Source organism: Balaenoptera musculus, chromosome 6 (assembly GCF_009873245.2).
Source record: "Balaenoptera musculus isolate JJ_BM4_2016_0621 chromosome 6, mBalMus1.pri.v3, whole genome shotgun sequence".
In the NCBI taxonomy this organism is placed as follows: domain Eukaryota; kingdom Metazoa; phylum Chordata; class Mammalia; order Artiodactyla; family Balaenopteridae; genus Balaenoptera; species Balaenoptera musculus.
The window spans coordinates 70,000,556-70,021,676 of NC_045790.1; the positions used below are offsets into that span (position 1 = coordinate 70,000,556).

At 33.8% G+C, this 21,121-nt stretch overlaps 1 long non-coding RNA gene across 1 annotated transcript in view; it reads right to left on the minus strand.

The window, feature by feature from the left end:
- The window catches only part of LOC118896336, a 206,223-nt gene that overhangs the window by 44,274 nt on the left and 140,828 nt on the right, over positions 1-21,121 (minus strand). Inside the window, exon 4 of the long non-coding RNA XR_005020176.1 lies at positions 16,506-16,638. This is a non-coding gene — a long non-coding RNA (uncharacterized LOC118896336). The remainder of the gene's footprint in view (positions 1-16,505; positions 16,639-21,121) is intronic.

Consider the following 21,121-nt stretch of genomic DNA (forward strand, 5'->3'; position numbering starts at 1 on the left):
ACAAAACTATAATTCAAAAAGATACATGCGGCCCAATGTTCATAGCAGCACTACGTATTTCCAATAGCCAAGACATGGAAGCAACCTAAATGTCCATTGACAGATGAATGGATAAAGAACATGTGGTACTTATATACAATGGAATATTATGCAGCCATAAAGAAGAATGAAATAATGCCATCTGCAGTAACAAGGATAGACACAGAGATTGTCATACTGAGTGAAGTAAGTCAGACAGAGAAAGACAAATATCATATGATATCTCTTACATGTGTAATCTAAAAAAATGATACAAATGAACTTACAAAACAGAAACAGAGTCACAGATATAGAAAAGAAACTTATGGTTACCAGAGGGAAAAAGCAGGGGAGGGATAAATTGGGAGATTGGGATTGACATATACACACCACTGTATATAAAATAGATAACTAATAAGGACCTACTGTATAGCATGAGGAACTCTACTCAAACTCTGTAATGGCCTATATGGGAAGAGAATCTTAAAAAGAGTGTATATATGTCTATGTATAACTGATTCATTTTGCTGTACAGCAGAAACTAACACAACATTGTAAATCAACTATACTCTAATAGAAATTAAAGAAAAAAGACCATATTGTGATAGCATTAACACCCATAAACTAGACTAAAAAATGAAAATGTTGATTAATAAAATGTATTTAATAGACATTATCACTCAAGCAGATAGCATACACTTTTAATATGTAAATGGTGGTTTATAAAATGTAATAGTATTTCTATATTCTTATCATTTTCCAATGAAATAGAAATAAATAACTACCCTGACTAAAATATTAACTACTTAGAAAGTTAAGAAACACAGCAGGAAAAGCCTTGTATCTAAGATAACAATAATAACAGCAATAATAAATACTTTATGCCTACTAATTCACTTACACTAACCATAACGCCAGAGGTAGATATAATTATTCCCTGGAAACTGAGGCAACAGGTATATTTAGTCACCTGCCCAACGTTTCCTCCTTGTTCTCCAGAATCTGATGGCTGCTCTGGAGTTAACACAGCAGATCAGTTCACCTTGATCTCAGGGCTCTACACTGTCATTCAGATAGGTTCATTCTGATGATGCTAATGGCATCATCAAATGCTGCAGTGTGTAGTCATCTTTTGTATTTACATTGCCTCTATTCTGTTGTCTATTAGTTCTAACCTATTATTTGGCATTTTCTCAAATATTCTATTCCAAGGCTTTTTCCTTTTCTTCTTTATGGAACTGATAAGGTTTTATTGTTGCTGTTTTCCTTGGAGGGGTAGGTATATTTTCTGAAATTCTGGAAGACTTTTGGTGGAAGGTTAGAGATATGAATATGCTCACTCTTTCATCCTGCGTCCTGAGGTGGAAACCCCTAAAAGGACTTTAAGCAGAGATGCATAGGGTACTAATGACCAACAAGACTACTTATGATTTTTTTTTCTTGAAGCCGGAGTCAAAGCAGCCATTTTTAACTATGTAACTGGGAAAATGGTTGTGTGTATAACTTACAGATTTTCTTTTCAATTATAGACTAAGACAAAAAATTCCACATTTTTTTTTTGTGTGTGACTCTCCAGTGTCCACCTCATCAAAGCAGGTTTAAAAACAACTTATCAGACACTTATGTTTATACTTGATAAATGAGATATCCTTTATGAGACCTCAGGTGTGAAAACACCTACATAGGACAAAATAGCCAATAACTAGTTTTTAAGAAAGGCCACTTCAAAGGCTGAAAAACAGCTTATTTCAACTTCTGACTTTTTTTTTTTTTTTTTAGTGTAACATCTATTCCTTTAATCTTATAGATTCATCTTCTTTAGTTCATGGTTCATTCCTCATTTAATTAATAGAATTTTGGTGTCCTCCATACATTCTTGGGATTCTTTAAAATAATAGGCTCATGGCAAAATTAAAGTACCATGGTATGTACTGATCGCTGATATAATATTTAATATAATGTAAAGAAGAGAAACTAAAATTTGGGGGATTAGGTAATAAGGGTTTTGAAGAGAACTAATGTTGATTGAGTGCCTGCTATTAATACTAATTTTTAACCTTTTTCGAGAAATTACGAGTTAGGTACTGTGCTAAGCATGTAACATTTATTAGCTCATTTGCTTTTCTCAATAATCCAAAAGTGAGTTTCCTCAATTCAGAGGTGATGATACCAAGGCTGACAAAATGAGGAGTTGAAGGGCCCAAAAAAGATTTAGTCATTAATCATATGAGAATGAGAGGGCAAATTTTTCACACAGATAGAAATGGCAAAATCAGGCAAAATATCATGTCTCTCCATTTTTTGCTTTTCTCCACAACTTGTTTTTCTTACAATGCCAAAGTCAGAATACTAATTATGTAAGCTTATTCCCCTGGTCTTATCATTTTGATAATAATTCTGGAAAACTGCAAACTGCAGATCAAATATGCAACTTTGTTAAGATACTAGCTAATGTAAAATTGGAATAAGTGATTCCTGATATCAGGGGACTGCCATTTGACCACATATGTTCATGATCCAGTTTTAGAAACTTGGCCAATTCAAATTAAAACTTTCCAGTTTGCTAATCACCCTCCAGAAATGACTGCCCAAGAGATGCGAGAACATATGTTGGTAACTGATTCAGCCTTATCTTGCTTCAGCTGCATTTTATTATAAACAAAATAATTTATATGTGAATTACAATGATCCCACCTACTACTTTCAGAACAGTTTCCCTTCCACTAAATATAAGGAACTTAATCACTTACTTTATCAAAATTACATGTCACTGGAACAGAGCTAATCTCACTTTGTAAACTTACTTGTCAGATAGTTCTCAGGTTTAATGTGTATTGTGCAATCAAATAAACTAATTTAAAATTTAAAATGCACTTTTTGCTTATTTTTAATTTTCTTTATGTTTTAATAATATTGTATTTCCTTATGGCTGATGTCCCACAGGCAGTATAGAAATTACTTGTTTTATGAATATGTAACACAAGAATACCTCTTCTTCAATAATATAGCCTCTTTTTAATACAAGAAGTAAGGAATTAAATTTGTAGAAAACTTTCTTTTGAAATATGTAGACGTTTTAGACAGATGTTTTATACTGATTTTAAGCATCTTAATATTTGAAGGAAGCTTAAGAGAATACTGTTTCTTTTGAGATATGAATCATGATATATTCTCCCATTTTTGAATAGACTTTGCCAAGTATCTAAAAGGTCAGACGAGCAGTCCAAAGTCATACAAGAAGGGTGAGTCACAGAAGGGAGATAAGAATGCAGGTTTTTCTGTTTTCTGGTATATATTTTTGTTATTTAAAAAAAATCTGATAAAGTGTAGTCCTAGTTATCTGCAACTAATATGTTTATTTAAGATTAAATCAAAGGGAGGTGGTAACTCTGGCCATTTCCATATCGTTCTTACCCAGTGGTATATAGTATACCACTATATATATATAATATATATACAACTTTGAGGATGAATTGCTGAACATTGGACGATTGATATAAAGGAATATCAGATTTTCAAATACTGAACATTTGGCAAAACTGAAAAAGACATCATTTCTGCATGCCAGATGAAACTTACTGGCTTCTCATATATATCAAAATATTGTTCTAGGAACAAAAATTATCTTAACCAAAAATTAGAACTATAACTCCATGTGTCTTTAAAGCACATGTAAAGTTTTTATATAACATTCTTCAATAAATTCTATTTTAAATTCTCTATTCTAGGCATTTTCACAGCCATTTGGTCCTTACAACATCTCTTTGAATAGATAGGAAAATATTACCATCATTTTAAAATTTGATTTTATTTATTTAATTTTATTTCACCATTTCCATTTTAATAGTTAAAAGAAAAATCAAGGATAATTATTTTAAATTATTTCCCCAAAGTCACATGCACTGGAAGTGATAGATTTGGAACATCTCCCAGGTCTTAATTCACATTATGGCTATAATCCACCATCTTCTTATGCTAATACTCTTGTTATACAATGTCCTACTTGCAAGTCAGCTGCCCTTGCCTAAAATTTGCTACCTCTGGCAGTGAAATAGATGGAAATTAACTTGCTTCCAAAAGTAGTGAAGCTGGAACTTACTATCAGTGAGTTTTCAAAACTATTGTCACTCCAAATAGTGAACCACTTGACTTCAAGCAGACATAATTTCCAAATAATAGTTGGGAATGGTTTAAACTCAAGCTGTTAATGTTTTAAAAAGAATAAATAAGAATATAATAAGTAATTAGATAAATACATAATAAATTGTGATACGGTAAACTTAATATTATTTAAGAAACAATTGGTAAATACTATTTTAAATTCATAATCTTGGTGAAGAAAATGGTGGTTTTAAAGGCTGTTTGAAAACCTGTGAAGAGTTCCGACTTATGCGGTGTTGCTTGAGATAGCATAGTTATTTGATATAATTTTAGAAGACAGTTATTTCTCTAGGATGTAGTCTTCTCATATTTTATCATGGTAAAAATGTCAATTTGTGTTTAAATAAGAATTTTGAAATTTCATTCATATATAGTGTCACTCCAAAATTCTAAGTAGTTCTTCTAATTGTTTTAAACTTTTGCTTTAGTTTTTTGGAAGTTAAGAGATTATGGAGAGGGTAGAGCAATTTTATTTTAAAAATAAATCATCACTCTGGCATCCAAGTGATTTATACACTGGCTTACATTTTTTCACTGCAATGTTAATAAAGACTCAGTGTTTTTTATTTTTCAGGAAGCTTTATTAAATTAAATTAAAATAATTTAAAATTTATTTAAATTGAAGGAAATGAAAAGTATTACTGTAATCTCACTCAGTGCCTTAGAATCCACTCTTCAAAATGTAAACTGAATGTCTGGATATATAAATGTTTTCATCCTACTTGTTTATTTTCAAAAAGTAAAGAATGATTGTGTGTAATTTTTAAAATGCCATTGAATGAGTGAAGGTAGTCTTTTCATTCACAAAAGGTTAGTTTTTCACAACTTTGGACACTGTATGAACTCTCTTAATTTAATACTAGACTCTGGAAATCTATTATGACTCTATTTTGCCATTTCTGTCCAAAACAGCACAGGTGGCCATTCAACAAGAGGCTGTCACTATCTGTTAGTGACATACAATTCTTATTCCCTATTTTCCAATCCATGTTATTATGAACTGAATTCCCCCAACCCTCAAATTCATATGTTGAAGCCCAAAACCCAATGTGACTATAATCCAAGATAAGGTCTTTTCACAGATGTAGAGAACAAATGTATGGACACCAAGGGGGGAAAAACCACAGTGGGGTGGGGATGGTGGTGTGCTGAATTGGGCGATTGGGATTGACATGTATACACTGATGTGTATGAAATTGATGACTGATTAAAAAAAAAAGATAAGGTCTTTAAGGTTAAATGAGGTCATAAGGTTAAATGAGGTCATATGGAGCTTTAATCCAATAGGACTGGTGTCCCTACAAGAAAAGAAGAGACATGAGTGAACTCACCATCTCTTTCTTTAAACACAGAGGAAAGGCCATGTGAGGACACAGCAAGATGCAAATTGGGAAGAGAGACCTCACCAGAAACCAGTCCTGAAGATGCCTTGATCTTGCACCTGTACTCTCTAGAAATATGAGAAGATATACTTCCGTTGTTTAAGCCACCACCTCTGTGATATTTTGTAATGGCAGCCTGAGCAGACTGTACACATTTATACCCACTTTTTCCTAACTTTTGTAACTTGTACACCAAGTCTTTTATTTTTCTCTTTATGCTATCCTTCTCAGAAGTGCTACTTCTTGCTGCATGGTAATGTCTTTATCATTCTACCTCCCACTGAGAAATAATATCCAAACTAATAAAATTAGAAATGACTCTAATTTCTAGGAAGTATATTGGAAAATAAAGAATAGAATAACTATCCATCAAAAAAATAGACTTATGCAATCTCTATCAAAATACCATGGTATTTTTTTTTGCAGAAATAGAAATATTTATCCCAAAATTCAATGGAATCTCAAGGCACCTCAAATAACTACCAAATCTTGAAAAAAGAAGAACAAAGTTGAAATGCTCACACTTCCTGATTTCAAAACTTATTACAAAGCTATAGTAACCAAACCAGTATGGCACTGGAGTAAAGATACACATACAGATCAATGGAATAGAATAGAGAGCCCAGAAATACATTCTCCTTTATAAGGTCAAATGATCTTTGATAAAAGTGCCAAGACTATTCAATGGGAAATGAAAGTCTTTTCAAGAAATAGTGTTAGGGAAACTGAATATTCCCATACAAAAGAATAAAGTTGGATACTTACCTTACATCATATACAAAAATTAACTCAAAATGGTTCAAAGGCCTAAATTTAAGAGCTAAAATTATAAACTTTTAGAAGAAAACATAGGGGAAAAACTTCATGACGTTGGACATTGAAATGGCTTCTTTGATATGACACCAAAAGCATAGGTAACAAAAGTTAAAATAGATAAATTAGATTACATCAATGTAAAAATTTTTGTGCCTCAAAGGATGCAATCAGTGGAGTGAAAAGGTAACCTACAGAATGAAAGAAAATATTTGCATATCACTTATCTGATAAGGAGTCAATATCTGGAATACAGAAAGAAATCCTACAACTCAACAACAAAACAATCCAATTAAAAAATGGGCAAAGGACTTGATTAGATATTTCTGCAAAGAGGAGATACACATGGCCTACCAGTGCATAAAGAGATGCTCAACATTAGGAAAATGCAAATCAAAACCACAAAGAGATACCACCTCACACCCATTAGGATGTCTACTATTAAAAACCAAATATAACAAGTGTTGTGGAGAAAAGGGAACCCTTGTGCACTGTTGGTGGGAATGAAAAATGGTGCAGCTGCTATGAAAAGTACATGGAGTTTCTTCAAAAAATTAAAAATATAACTACCATATGATCCAGCAATTCCACCTATTATGGACTAAGTTGTGTTTCTCCAAATTCATATGTTGAATTCCTAACCTCCAGGACCTTAGAATGTGATTATATTTGCATATAGGGTCTTTCAAGTGGCAATTAAATTAAAATCAGTTTGACCCTAATCTAGTATGACTGGTGTTTTTAACAAAGAGGAAATTAGGACACCTATCTACTCAGAGGAAAGATCATGTGAAGACACAGGGAGAAGATGGCCATCTACAAGCCAAGGAGAACAGCCTCAGAAAAAAGCAATCACTATGCTTTGAATTTTTGTGTCACTCCAATATCCACCTGTTAGAATCCTAATGCCTAGTGTGATGGTGTTAGGAGCTGGGGCCTTTGGGAGATAAATGGGTTGACAGTAGAATCCTCATGAATGGGATTAATGATCTGATAAAAGAGACCTCACAGAGCTCCCCAGTTTCTTTCATCATGTAAGAACATGATGAAAAGTCTGCAACTTGGAAGAGGGCCCTCGCGTGATCATGCTGGTACCCTGAGCTCAGACTTCCCACCTCCAGAACTGTGAAAAATATATTTTTGTTGTTTTTAGGCTACCAGGTCTATGGTATTTTGTTATAGCAGCCTGAAGGGACTAAGACACCAACCCTATAGCAATGTCCACAATAGCCAAAAAGTGGAAGCAACCCATGTGTCCCTTGACAGATGAATGGATAAGTAAAAATGGAATATTATTCATCCTTTAAAAACTCAGGAAATTCTGACACATAATACAACATGGATGAACCCTGAGAAGACTATGCTATTTGAAATAACCTAGTCACAAAAAGACAAATACTGTACGATTCCACTTATGTGAGGTACCTAAAGTGATCAAATAAAAGACAGAAAGTAGACAGGTGGTTGACAGGGGCTGGATGAAGGCAGGAATGGTGAGTTGCTCAATGGGAAAAGAATTTCAGTTTTGCAAGTTGAGAAGGGTTCTGGAGATTGATTGTACAACAATGTGAAAATACTTAACACTACAGAACTATATACTTAAAAATGGTTAAGATGATAAATTTTATGTTATGTGTGTTTTACCACAATTTAAAAAATAGGTTTCTGTAATGTGATGATCCTGTTTAGATGTTAGTGGTTACTATTGTTTTGAACATCAATATGAGTTTTTTTTAGCTGTAGTATTATTATAGATATATAGAAATTGGAGTTGCCAGATAAAGCATAAGATGCCCAGTTAAATTTGAATTCAAATTAAAAAAAGTGAATACTCATTATTATAAGTGTGTCCCAAATATTGCACAGCACATCCTTATATTAAAAATAATATTTGTTGTTTCTCTGAAATTTAAATTTAATTGGGCACTCTGTATTTTTATTTGCTAAATTTGGCAACTCTAATAAAAATATGCATTTTCATGATACTTTGCCAAAGAAGAGTGCATGCTATTCTGTATAAAATAAATGTAGTATCTTATATTTGAGTACGTGGAATCGTAAAGTGAGAAACTATCTGAGATATCAAATTACCAGGACCAGTGACATTTTGAGAGCTATAGGTGGCCCTGGTAAAGGTGTTCCTTCCATAAATAGCAATACTAACCTCTAGTTTTTACTCTAGTTTCTCACTCTCTTGTGGCATTTGAAATATTTCTACATTTAAACCTATTTGACCTCTTTTTGAAATATAATTTTTTTTTATTAGGGGTAAAATCTTAAAAGTATTTGTTGAGATGTAAAGTAATTGATTTACACTCATGCACACACATTTATTTCTGTGACCAAATAAATCTATTAAATGTTGACTCAAATCAGTTAAATTTTGGAAAATTCTGCATTAATTGATTCTTAATCATTATCATCTTAATTCAGACATATGCTGAATAGTCATATACGAATAAGGGACAGCAGAAAGTACATGTAATTTGTAATCAGAAAGTCTTTGTTTGTATCCTGGCTTTGCTATTTTTTGGTTTGGTGATCTTGGACCAGTCATATAGTCTCTTTTGTAACATTGATATAATAATAATACTTACTTCTCAGGATGATTGTGAAAATTTAAAATGAGTGTAAAATTATATATCAACCTACCTTTTGATACAAAAACATGTAGGAAGCTATTAGGACATGAGGAATTTGAGAGGAGTAAATGAGAATGGCCTTGACCAGAGTCCAAAGTGCTGCCATTGGCTAGTGGGAAGAAGTAGAGACTGGGTACTCAGGAAGCAAAGAAGAGAAATAGACACTGAAAGGTATAAATGCATTAAAGTAGCAATGAAAGCAAATCACGGACCTTCTATGTATTTCTTGATCTTTCTCACTTTGGACAAAACAAGTAAACAGAGAAACAGAATCAACTGTTTAGAGTGAAAGAGTTAAGTAGAAGAGAGATTTGGGGTTATATCCCTCTTCTAATTTTATAGATTACTATACTGAATATACTCTGGAACAAAAGGGAGAAAAAGGAAATACTATATATTGAACAACTAATAGAAGCCAGATATTTTATTAAATTTTTAACACACACTTATTCAATACTTGTTATCTCTTTTTTACAGATGAGAAAATTTAGATGTAATGCAGTTAAGGAGCCAAACCTAAGATCACACAGCTCATTAAGTAGCACAACATAGATCCAAACACAGACTATCTAAATATCTAAATTCAAAGGTTTAATGTATGACACATATAGCCTTCCTAAATGTTCTTTCTTCCTGCTTTACCCATAGAATTAGTAGGTGTACACATTGTATATGAGTCAAAGCATCACAAATCTCATTTGTACCTAGTCTTGGGAGACACAGTATATCAAACACACACACACACACACACAAATATTGGGTTGGCCAAAAAGTTCATTTGGATTTTTCCATAATATGTACAACCCCGAATGAACTTTTTGGCCAATTCAATATACCAAAATGTATATGTTTACATAATATGCACATATGCATAAAGATATATATCCTCATATATGTATATATGTGACAAAAATAATTAAAATGCTTGCAAAAATGAATGATTTTATGGTTGACAAGGGCTGAAATACTGGCATGGTAGAAATATTAAGTTTGTTTACTATACACATCAAATTCAGAAGAATTGTACTCATATGGCAAGGAGATAGAATTTATGAATCCCATCTTCACACTTACCAACTTGCATTAGTACATTAGAGGACAAGCAACCTTAAATAAACAAATACTTTTTGAAAAAACAGCTTTAAACACTGTGTTTTTGGATGCTATATTATATTGAATACCTTTTCAAAATAATGAAGTTAATACAACTGTATAGATGCATTCAATGAGAAAAAGTATGGGTTATTTATTTAATAAGCAGTGCTGAAACAGCAATGTATCAACCTGGAAAAAATTTAAAACAGATCTCTGTCTCACACTATTTACAAAAATTAACACTAGTTGAATATAAACGCCAAATCTTTTCTTACAATACTGCAAGAAAATCTAGATAGTTAACGTATAATATTAGAAACCTAGAGTATCTAGACACTCAGAGTTTTGCTAAATAAAATTTAAGCCATTTGTAGGGCAAAAACAAAATAACATGCAAGATCAATAGACACATGATATATCTGAAAAAAATGGCAATGCAAATAGCAGGCAACGAGTTTGAGCAATACACAAAGAGTTTTTACAAATTGACAAGAAAAAAGACAAAACATACAATATAAAAATGGACAGAAGATATGAATACACAATGTACCAAAAGCAAATCCAAATGACTAATACACTTGGGAAAAAGGAAATTCACTAATTACCAGGGAAATAGAAATCAATATAACAACGATTTAACCCGAGAACATTTTAAAATGTTCTAAAACCTAATGCTGGTATGGATATGTGGTATAAGGTACTGTCTTAGATTGCTCATTGAACTGTAATGTGATTTACCTTTTTAGCCTTCTGTTCCAGAAGTCTCTATATTGATATGTAATATGAAAATCTGATAATATCTACTAAAATTTTTAAAAAGCTATTCCTTTCCTAGAAAGCTATTCTGTAGAGGCAAAAAAACAAGCAAACGAACAAACAAAAAACAATTTGTAAGAGCTTATACATAAAGATATATATGGCAGAATTGCTCAGGGTAATGAAAAACAAAAGTAAAAGCAGTATGAAAAACCCAACTCTGAATATGTGTGTATGAGTATGTATATTAATATATATGATCTATAAAGATTATTAAAATGTGGAGAAAAATACACATGGACATACACTAAGTTGTTAATCAGGATTGTCTAAAGGGAAGGGGTTGGGATGGGCTCCCGCAATTAGGAAAAAGAAAGTGATGGATGAGAGAAACGTGTCCATGCTAAAACATTACAAGAAATAATTCCACTTACAAGGAAGAAAAAAAAAGCATAAATTAAAATATGTCCCTTGTTATAGCAGCAGAAATTAAAAGATGACTGTTGTTTTGTTTTGTTTTGTTTTAACCTATTTTGGATCAAGTAGAAAGATTATATATCAGTATTTAGAGAATTCCTATTTATGACAAGAAAACTAAAAATCAAATTAATAAAACCACATCATAAACGAAGTTTTTAAAAAAATACAGCTGCATGTAGAAGCAATAAACTAGATTTTTAAGCTTATTCAAAATAAGCCCAACTATATTGAATAAAATAAATGAAATAATGATTTTGGAAATTAAGTAAGCCATTCATATTTTCTCATAGTGGAGCTTTTACATTATTTGAAATGGGATGAAAGCCAGGAAACTTGTTTCTAGCCAATAATTAGCTAATTGAAAGTGAACAATCCAGGAATCTGTTCATTTAAATTAGGCTGTGGTAAGTCTTAAAAAAAAACTAGAAATTTTGAGTAAACTGTTGAGTAAAATTTTAAGTTAAACTGTCTTTTTTTTTGGTAGTTTGCTTGACTTCACTTTAAACTGCTAGAAGCTGATCCTTTTTATGTTCATATTTAAGGAAGTGCTGAAGGTCATATCACTCAAAGCCAACCCCATCAGGCATCCTACCAAGATAATCTATGAACAGGTCAGAGGTGGAAATGAAACAGAGAAGAGGCAGATTTTACCAGTCCAGTTCAAGGAATTTCTCACTCTCCTCATAGAGGACCTCTTTTCAATGGAAAGGGAAAGGGCTGCACTGTGAAGACAATGGAATTCCCTCCATTTTATGTAGATTTATTTTTTCATGAGATAAAAGTAACAAAGCGTTTGTATCCTTTATACAGAATATAATGTTTTATTGAAAGTAAATTATTTGGGGTTTACTAGTGCTCAGCTGAACTGTGTCCCCTCCAAATTTCTGTGTTGAAGTCTTAACCCCCAACATGACTGTATTTGGAGACAGGGCATGTGAGGAGGTGATAAAGGTTAAATATCATAAGAGTGAGACCCGATCCAATAGAGATGGGGGACTTGTAAGAAGAGGAAGAGATACTGAAACAGGAGGGAAGGGGCACAACCTTTAAAAGAATAACATAGCCCGAGGACATGACATAAACTGATTAGAACCAAATAGGTCCAAGATGGTGGTTGAGTCAATTTCCATTAGACCTTGAGCCTCAGTATACGCTCATTGTAACACATCAGCTAAATGACACACCCACAGGCGCCATGACAGTTCCAAGGCTGACCATAAAGGTCAAAAAGTGGGCGGTAGCCCAATTCCTGGAAATCCCCACCCCTTCCCCAAAATAGCTGGAATACTCCTCCCACTCATTAGCCTATGAAATTACCCACCCCCAAAAAAACTGACAACCCCATAACCTGGGGCCGCTCTCGCCTTCTGAGATGGCCCACACTCTGTCTGTGGAGTGTGTTTCTCTCTAATAAATGCACTTCTTACCTATCACTTTGTCTTTCACTGAATTCTTTCTGTGATGAGACATCAAGAACCGGAGCTTCATTAAGTTCTGAGACCAGGTATGCGACCTCAGTTAAAAGACCGTGGGTTCAAGTCCCAATCTGCGTTGCACAGTTTCAATACCAGAGCTCTCTCTCTCTACCTTGTAAGGACATGGAGAGAAGGTGGCCGCATGCAAGCCAGGAAGAGAGCTCTCACTGGAAACTGAATGCTGCCAGAACATTGATCTTGGACTTTCCAGCTACCAGAACTGTGAGAAAATAAATTTTGTTTAAGCTATCCAGTCTATGGTAATGACAGCGTGAGCAGACTAAGACAACTAGTAAAACAATGTGTCAGTTTTCTATTTCATTTGTGGTTGCTTTGATTCTTTTGATATCTGAAAAAGTGATGAATATTCATTTGAATCAATAGTTTCATTATAGCAACTGTTTTTCTAATTTAATGAGTAGATTTAATATCAAATTCACCATGTTTGAAAGCTACTATGATTTTATTACTTTTTTAATTATTATTTTAAAATAAATTTATTTTATTTATTTATTTTTGGCTGCATTGGGTCTTCATTGCTGCGTGCGGGCTTTCTCTAGTTGCAGCGAGCGGGGGCTACTCTTCGTTGTGGTGCGCGGGCTTCTCATTGCGGTGGCCTCTCTTGTTGCCGAGCGCGGGCTCTAGGCACACGGGCTTCAGTAGTTGTGGCACATGGGCTCAGTAGTTGTGGCTTGCGCGCTGTAGAGCGCAGGCTCAGTAGTTGTGGCGCATGGGCTTAGTTGCTCCATGGAATGTGGGATCTTCCCGGACCATGGCTTGAACCCGTGTCCCCTGCATTGGCAGGTGGATTCTTAGCCACTGTGCCACCAGGGAAGCCCTACTATGATTTTATATTGCAATTTCTTTTTAAATTTTTAGTGAATATTTGGAAAATAAGAATTTTGCATTTTCTATTTTTTATACTTAAAAATCACATTTATATAATTTTTCCAGTGTGGCATTTGAGATGATGATAGTTAAAGCTGAGTTGACACAAAATTTAGCCTCTCCTTTATGTTTAAGGACAGATGCTTAAAAGTTAGTCTCTAGACGTCAGTATTTCAAACTCCGAAGTATAAGGACTTTGTTGAACATCAGCTCCAAGATTTTTCTTATATAAACCAAAGCACTGATTCAAGGGGATTTAAATGACTTACACTCAGTTATAAATTTTGTCAGTGGTGAGAAAGAGGAAAATTTGCCGGCATAGTGGCTGTGGAAGAATAAATGAGAATTGGAACAGAAACCACATGTTGCAAAGTGTATCCTGAATCACAAAATAAAGGGGGCCAGAGAAAATTATGTTTATCACACACCATCTAAACTCTCATTCTTTTAGCGCTGGTTTATTTAGACCCTTCTAGTTTAGATAGAACCACAGGTAAACTGATAAAAACAATAATTCCACATGGATTTGTAAAGCCTAAAGATAAAGACCTCCAATAGTTCCAGCAACTCCCTAGGTTACACAATCTGACCAGTCTCTCTCAAGGTCACCCTAGGAATCCAGCATCTAAAACTCTACTAACTTCACCCTCCTCCCTTTGAGGTATTGTAAGCAGATAGGGTAGTGGGTCCCCAGAGAAAGAGACCAGGCATGGGCTTTCTTGACATAAGAGAAGCCATTTTTGGCTCAAGGCATTTTGTGATCTAAGCTTGGCCACAGTGCTTGCCCTTGAATGGGTCTCAGTAATTAATGATCTTAAGAGAAGTGAGGGAAGGCAGGAACAAAGGAAAAGCAGTTAAGAAACAATAGTTCAGTGATAAAACATTCTTAGTTCCTCCTCAAGGGATATACATAACAATCTGATACACATCTTTGAGTTCTGCAGGAACTCAAAGACCCCCAACCAGGTGGAAGATGGAATGATGATGATGACCATTTCTGACTTCAGTCAACTGAAGTTTGGACTCTGTCCACCTTTGCCCCAATTCTACGCTGAATTTTTCTCTGCTCAAGCCCGTTCATGAACATGCATACAATGCCCAAGCCCCTTTATAAGTATGCATGTACATTTAGCTTAAAAATTCCAAAATTTTGCAGTTCGGGGAGATGCTGCTTTGGGAAAGATCCCTGGTGTTCTCCTTACTTGCTGCAAGTAATAAATTCTTCCTTTTCCTGCTCTTTGGCTTGGTTGCGTCTTTTGGCTCGACACCCACCAAGAGATGGACCCAGTTTTCAGGTAACATTTTGTAGAGACAAACTTATTTAATATAATAAATCATACCTGACATAATTATATATCATTATATTATAATATAATGCATGAAACATGGTACATTGTACATATTCATGTAATAGTTTGACAGGTCCATTTAAATGGTTATTCTTTTTCTATTTTTCTTTTTATATTCAGTTAAAATTAGAAGTTCTAAAATCAGAGAGCAAAGTAAGTAATACATTTTTAGAAGTTAAAATGTTACATGGTAAAAGTATCTTTTTCATGAAAATAAATACTTTTCGTCATATAACTATCATGTCAGATTAAAAAATGCTTGGCAAGCTATAATGAAAAACACATCTTTACCACGCAGAAATTAAACGATCTTACTAAACTAACTTCATCTCCCTGAGCCTTTGTTTTCTCATTTGTAAGTTTGGGATAGAGAAGAAAAGAGCAGAAAATTGTAATCAGGTGAGGCTACTGGTCTTAGTGACTGAGATGGTAAAACAGTACCTGATCCCTTCTACTCTCTCTTCAATTGTCTGGTGTGAAGTAAAATTCATATTTTATGACAAGGCAAGAAAAATTTAAACATAAAAATTCTTCTCTGCCCTTTGGCCTCCTCTCTCCCCCCACTGTGCATTGTGTATCTGTATTATGCATCGCCCAAGCCTCCCCCAGCAGCAGGAATACCTGCACAACCGTAAAGTGCAACATTCTCCTAGCATCAAGACAGCTTCTTAAAAGATAGCATTCCTTCTTGATCTTGTAAGGGGTCACATGACCTACCACGATGACACTTAGATCTGGATTACGTAAACTGTCAATAATACATCATTTGATGTACAGCCCTCTGTCTCAAAAAACTTACATAACTGTGCTTTGAATTCTAAGGGGTGGAACAATTCTTAGAGCTTTCTGAGATACTCTTCCCGGGTTATAATCCTCAAATTTGGCTCAAATAAACATTTCCATTTCTTTCTTAGATCAACTGATTAATTTTTCATTAACACTAGTTTGTCAATGTTTCCGTATTCTGTTTCTGCACCTCCCCTTTTCTCCCCACGAATCATTCCCCAAGGCTAGAAAACAAAACAAAACAAAAAAAATCAAGTTACTTCCTAGGCCTCTAGGCAAATTCTCATCACTCTTTCAATATAGTTCAGGCTAGGCATACTTACTTTCCTATGACAGGTTCTGCTCTACCTGATAAAGAATTATCATCAGCCTTTCCTTGTTATGCAAACAAATTAAAGGTATAAAAACAGAGAACATAAAAAGACAGTTCAACTTTAAAAAATATTATCTTCCCTGGATTTTTAATATACACCTTCTCACCAAATGTTCTTGTTTATTATTAGGAAGATTACGAAACACTGCAACTATATATTTTCACAATAAACTTGCTATCCATTTTCATTCAAATGAGACGTTTTTACCACTCAATGTAATATTGACTTTTGGAAGCCCACCAAAAGTGATAAACCAGGGTTAGCACAAATTATGTTGTTCCCTTACCTGAGAATCAAATGAGTCCTCTGCATTGTAGTTGACAGAATGAATATCCTTACATTGCCATGTTTTACTCAGAAATCAGGTGCGTTACTATCACACATGACAAAATATCCTTTGCTACTCTTCAATCTTCAGTCTGAAATGATAAATTATAAAAACATTCTTTTTAGGGTTTTAAAAAATCACAGCTAGTATGAATTACTTTTGCATTTTCTTTAACAAACTTTGATAGAAAAGACTTAAAAAATGTCTTTGTAACTTATCTATTGTAATAGATGGGAAAACATACCCAATTAAGTAAAAATTAAAAGCATAAGCACTGAGTTGACAAAGATAAAGCCAGATAATATTTAATTATGTGATAAATTGATTATGTAGGCAATATTGGAAATTATGAGAAAAAAATTCTCAAAATATTTTTCCCCTTTTGGTGACAGAATTTTTAAGCTGTGAATTAATGACACTGTGTTTTTATCTTTCCACTTCTCATTGCCTTATTTTAAATTTCCATAAATCATGTCTAATTTTCTCTAGCCAAAAATGAATGAAATGACAAAAGCTTTTAATGATTTATAAAGCAGTAAAAGAGCCAACCTAAAATTGTATTCAGTCAGCAAAGGCAGAAACTCTGATTTATTTTTTTGATTGATACTCACATTTTTATAATAATTATAAAATAAAACATATGTCTAGTTCAAATGGATTATTTGGCTTCAAGTATTTTATAGAGGCTCTGAGTTTGTGCAGACATGTAGGACTATAGTTCAGATTCGTGTTGGGAAAAATCTTATAATGCCAAATGTTTTGATTGGAATGAGTAGCTGAGTTTAAATAAATGTAGTTTATTTATATTTATATGCTATCACAAATGAAGAGTCCTTTAGAATTCATTTATTCCTTGTTCTCAAATGAAACTCCATAGATATCTGCATAATCATTACTTTTGAATCTTAACAATAGGCTATGTCATATTTGGCTCCAGGCCTACTGGAAGGCAATCAAGAAGTTCTACTGATTTTAAGGAAAACTGTATGAAAGTTTCAGATGTCAATCTCTTAATCCAAATTTTTGTGTCAATGGCTTCCTAATTCTAACTAAACTAAGTTCCAAATTCTCTGCCTGCATTGAAAAATTTCCACTTTGGGGACTGTTATGAACTGAACTGTGTCCTTTTAAATTCATATGTTGAAGCCCTAAGCCCAAAGTGACTGTATTTATAGAGAGGACCTTAAAGGAGGTAATTAAGGTTAAATGATGTCCTAACATTTGGGGCCTAATCCTATAAGACTGGTATCCTTATATGAAAAGAGAGGGACACCAGAGCTGCTCTCTCTCTTCACATGCACACAGAGGAAAGATCATGTAAGGACACAGGAAGAAGGTAGCCATTAACAAGCCAGGGAAAGAGGCTTCACCAGAAACCAAATGTGGTGGCAAACTCTATCTTGCATTTCTAGCCTTCAGAACTGTGAAAAAATAAATTTTTGTTGTTTAAGCCACCCAGTCTGTGGTATTTCGCTATGGCAGTCCAAGATGACTAATACAGAGACCTAGTCTCCCTGTCAGTCTTGTTGCCGCCTTCTATTGTAACTACGTTCATATTAGTATCTTTCACTTATAGTCTTGCTTCTTCTTACTTATCTCCCACATTATTTTTTATTATATAAGTTTCAGGTGTACAGCATCATAATTATACCTCTGTATACACTAGAAAGTGACCACCACCTCCAGTCTAGTTGCCATCCATCAACATATAGTTGATCCTTATTATCCACTTCACCCATTCCCCAAGCCACTTCCCCTCTGGTAAACACTAATTTGTTCTCTGTATCTAAGAGTTTGTTTTTGTTTGCTTTATTTATTTATTTTGCTTTTTAAGATTCCACATATGAGTGAACTCATACAATATTTGTCTTTCTTGACTTATTTCACTAAGCATAATACCTTCAAGTTCCATCCATGTTGTCACAGATGGCAGGATTTCATCTTTTTTATGGCTGAGTAGTATTCCATTGTATAAAGACCACAAGTTTATCCATTGATCCGTTGAGGACACTTAGGTTGCTTCCATATCTTGGTTATTATAAATGAAGCTGCACTGAACATAGAGGAGCATATATCTCTTTGAATTAGTGTTTTTGTGTTTTTCAGATAAATATCTAGAAGTGGAATAGTTGGGGCATATGGTAGTTCTATTCTTTTTTGACAAACTCCATACTGTTTTTCACACTGGCTGCACTATTACAGTCCTAATAACAGTGTATGAGGGTTCCTTTTTCTCCACAAGCTCTCCAACATTTGCTATTTCTTTTCTTCTCAATAGTAGTCATTCATTCTAACAGGTGTGAGGTGATATCTCATTGTGGTTCTGATTTGCATTTTCCTAATAATTTGTGCCATTGAACATCTTTTCACGTACCTGTTGACCATCTGTGTGTCTTCTTTGGAAAATGTCTGTTCAGATCCTTTGCCCATTTTTAAAACCAGTTTGTTTGTTTTTTTCTTGTGAGTTGTATAAGTTCTTTATATATTTTGAATATTGACACCTTATCAAACATATGATTTGCAAATTTCTTCTCCCATTCAGTAGGTTACCTTTTCATTTTGATAATGGTTTCCTTCTCTGTGCAGAAACTTTTTGGTTTGATATAGTCCCATTTGCTTTTGTTTCCTTTGCCTTTGGAGTCAGAGCCACAAAAAAGTCATCAGGTCTGATGTCAACTAAGTTACTGCCTATGATTTCATCTAGGAATTTTGTGGTATCAGGTCTTACATTCAAATCTCTAATCCATTTTGAGTTAATTGTTGTGTATGGTGTAAGATAGGAGTCTAGTTTCTTTTTTTTATCCCTCATGTGGCTATCTAGTTTTCCCAGCACCATTTATTGAAGAGACTATCTTTTATTCATTGTATATTCTTTGCTCATTTGTTTTAATTTAATTGTCCATGTACATGTGAGGTTATTTCTAGGATCTCTAGTCTTTTCCATTGATCTGTGTGCCTGTTTTTGTTCCAGTACCATACTATGTTGATTACTGTAGCTTGGTAGTACAGCATGAAATCAGGGAGCATGATACCTCCAGCTTTGTTCTTTCTCAAGAATGTTTTGGCTATTCAGGATATTTTGTGATTCCACACAAATTTTAGAATCATTTGTTCTAGCTCTGTGAAATATGCCATTGGAATTTTGATAGGATTGCACTGATTCTGTAGATTGCCTTGGGTAGTATGGACATTTTAACAATATTAATTTTTCCAATCCATAAACATGGAATAGGTCTCCATTTATTTGTGTCTTCTTCAGTTTCTTTCATCAATGTCTTATAATTTTCAGTGCACAGGTCTTTCACCTCCTTGATTAAGTTCATTCCTAGGCATATTATTCTTTATAATGCAATTATAAATGGGAATGTTTTCTTAATTCTGGTGGTTTGTTATTAGTGTATAGATATGTCACAGATTTCTGTATATTGATTTTGTATCCAGGAACTTTACTGAATTCATTTATTAGTACTAACAGTTTTGTGGTGGAGTCTTTATGTTTCTTTATATATAGTATCATGCCATCTGTAAATAGTGACAGTTTTACTTCTTTTCCAATTTGGATGCCTTTTGTTTCTTTTCTTGCCTAATTTCTGTTGGTAGGACTTCCAATACTATGTTGAATAAAAGTGGCAATAGTGGTCATCCTTGTCTTGTTCCTGATCTTAGAGTAAAAAATTCCAGCTTTTCACTGTTGAGTATGATGTTAGCTGTGGTTTGTTATTATGTTGAGGTATGTTTCCTCTATACCCACTTTGTTGAGAGTTTTTATCATAAATGGATGTTGAATTTTGTCAAATGCTTTTTCTGCATCTATTAAAATATCATATGATTTTTGTACTTCATTGTGTTAATGTAACATATTGATTGATATGCAGATGTTGACCCATCGTTGCACCCCTGCAATAAATCCCATTTGATTGTCGTGTATAATCCTTTCAGTGTTTTGTTAAATTTGGTTTGCTAATATTTTGTTGAGGATTTTGCATCTATATTCATCAAGGATATTGGTCTGTAATTTGTGTGTGTGTGTGTGTGTGTGGTGTCCTTGTCTACTTTTGTTTTAATCAGGGTAATGTTGGTTTCATAAAATGTGTTTGGAAGGTTTCCTTCTTCAATTTTTTGGAAGAGTTTGAGAAAGATAGGTATTAGCTCTTTTCTGAATGTTTTGGAGAATTCACCAATGAAGCCATTTTATCATTTTAATTATAATATGTCTTAGGGTGTGTCTCTTTGGGTTCATTTTATTTGGAACTTTCTGGTCTTCCTGTACCTAGATGTCTATTTTCTTCCCCAGATTAGGGAAATTTTCAGCTACTATTTCTTCAAACAATTTTTCTGGCCCTTTCTCTCCTTCTTCTCCTTTGGGGACCCCTATAGTGCAAGTCTCATTCTGTGGATGTTGTCCCAAAAGTCCCTTAAGGATCTTCCCCTTTTTAAATTCTTTTTTCATTTTTCTGTTCTGTTTGGGTGAGTTCCATTGTTTTGTCTTCTAGATCACTGATTCATTCTTCTACCTCATCCAGTCTGCTGTTGAACCCCTCCAGCATTTTATTTTTCAGTTCAGTTATAACTTC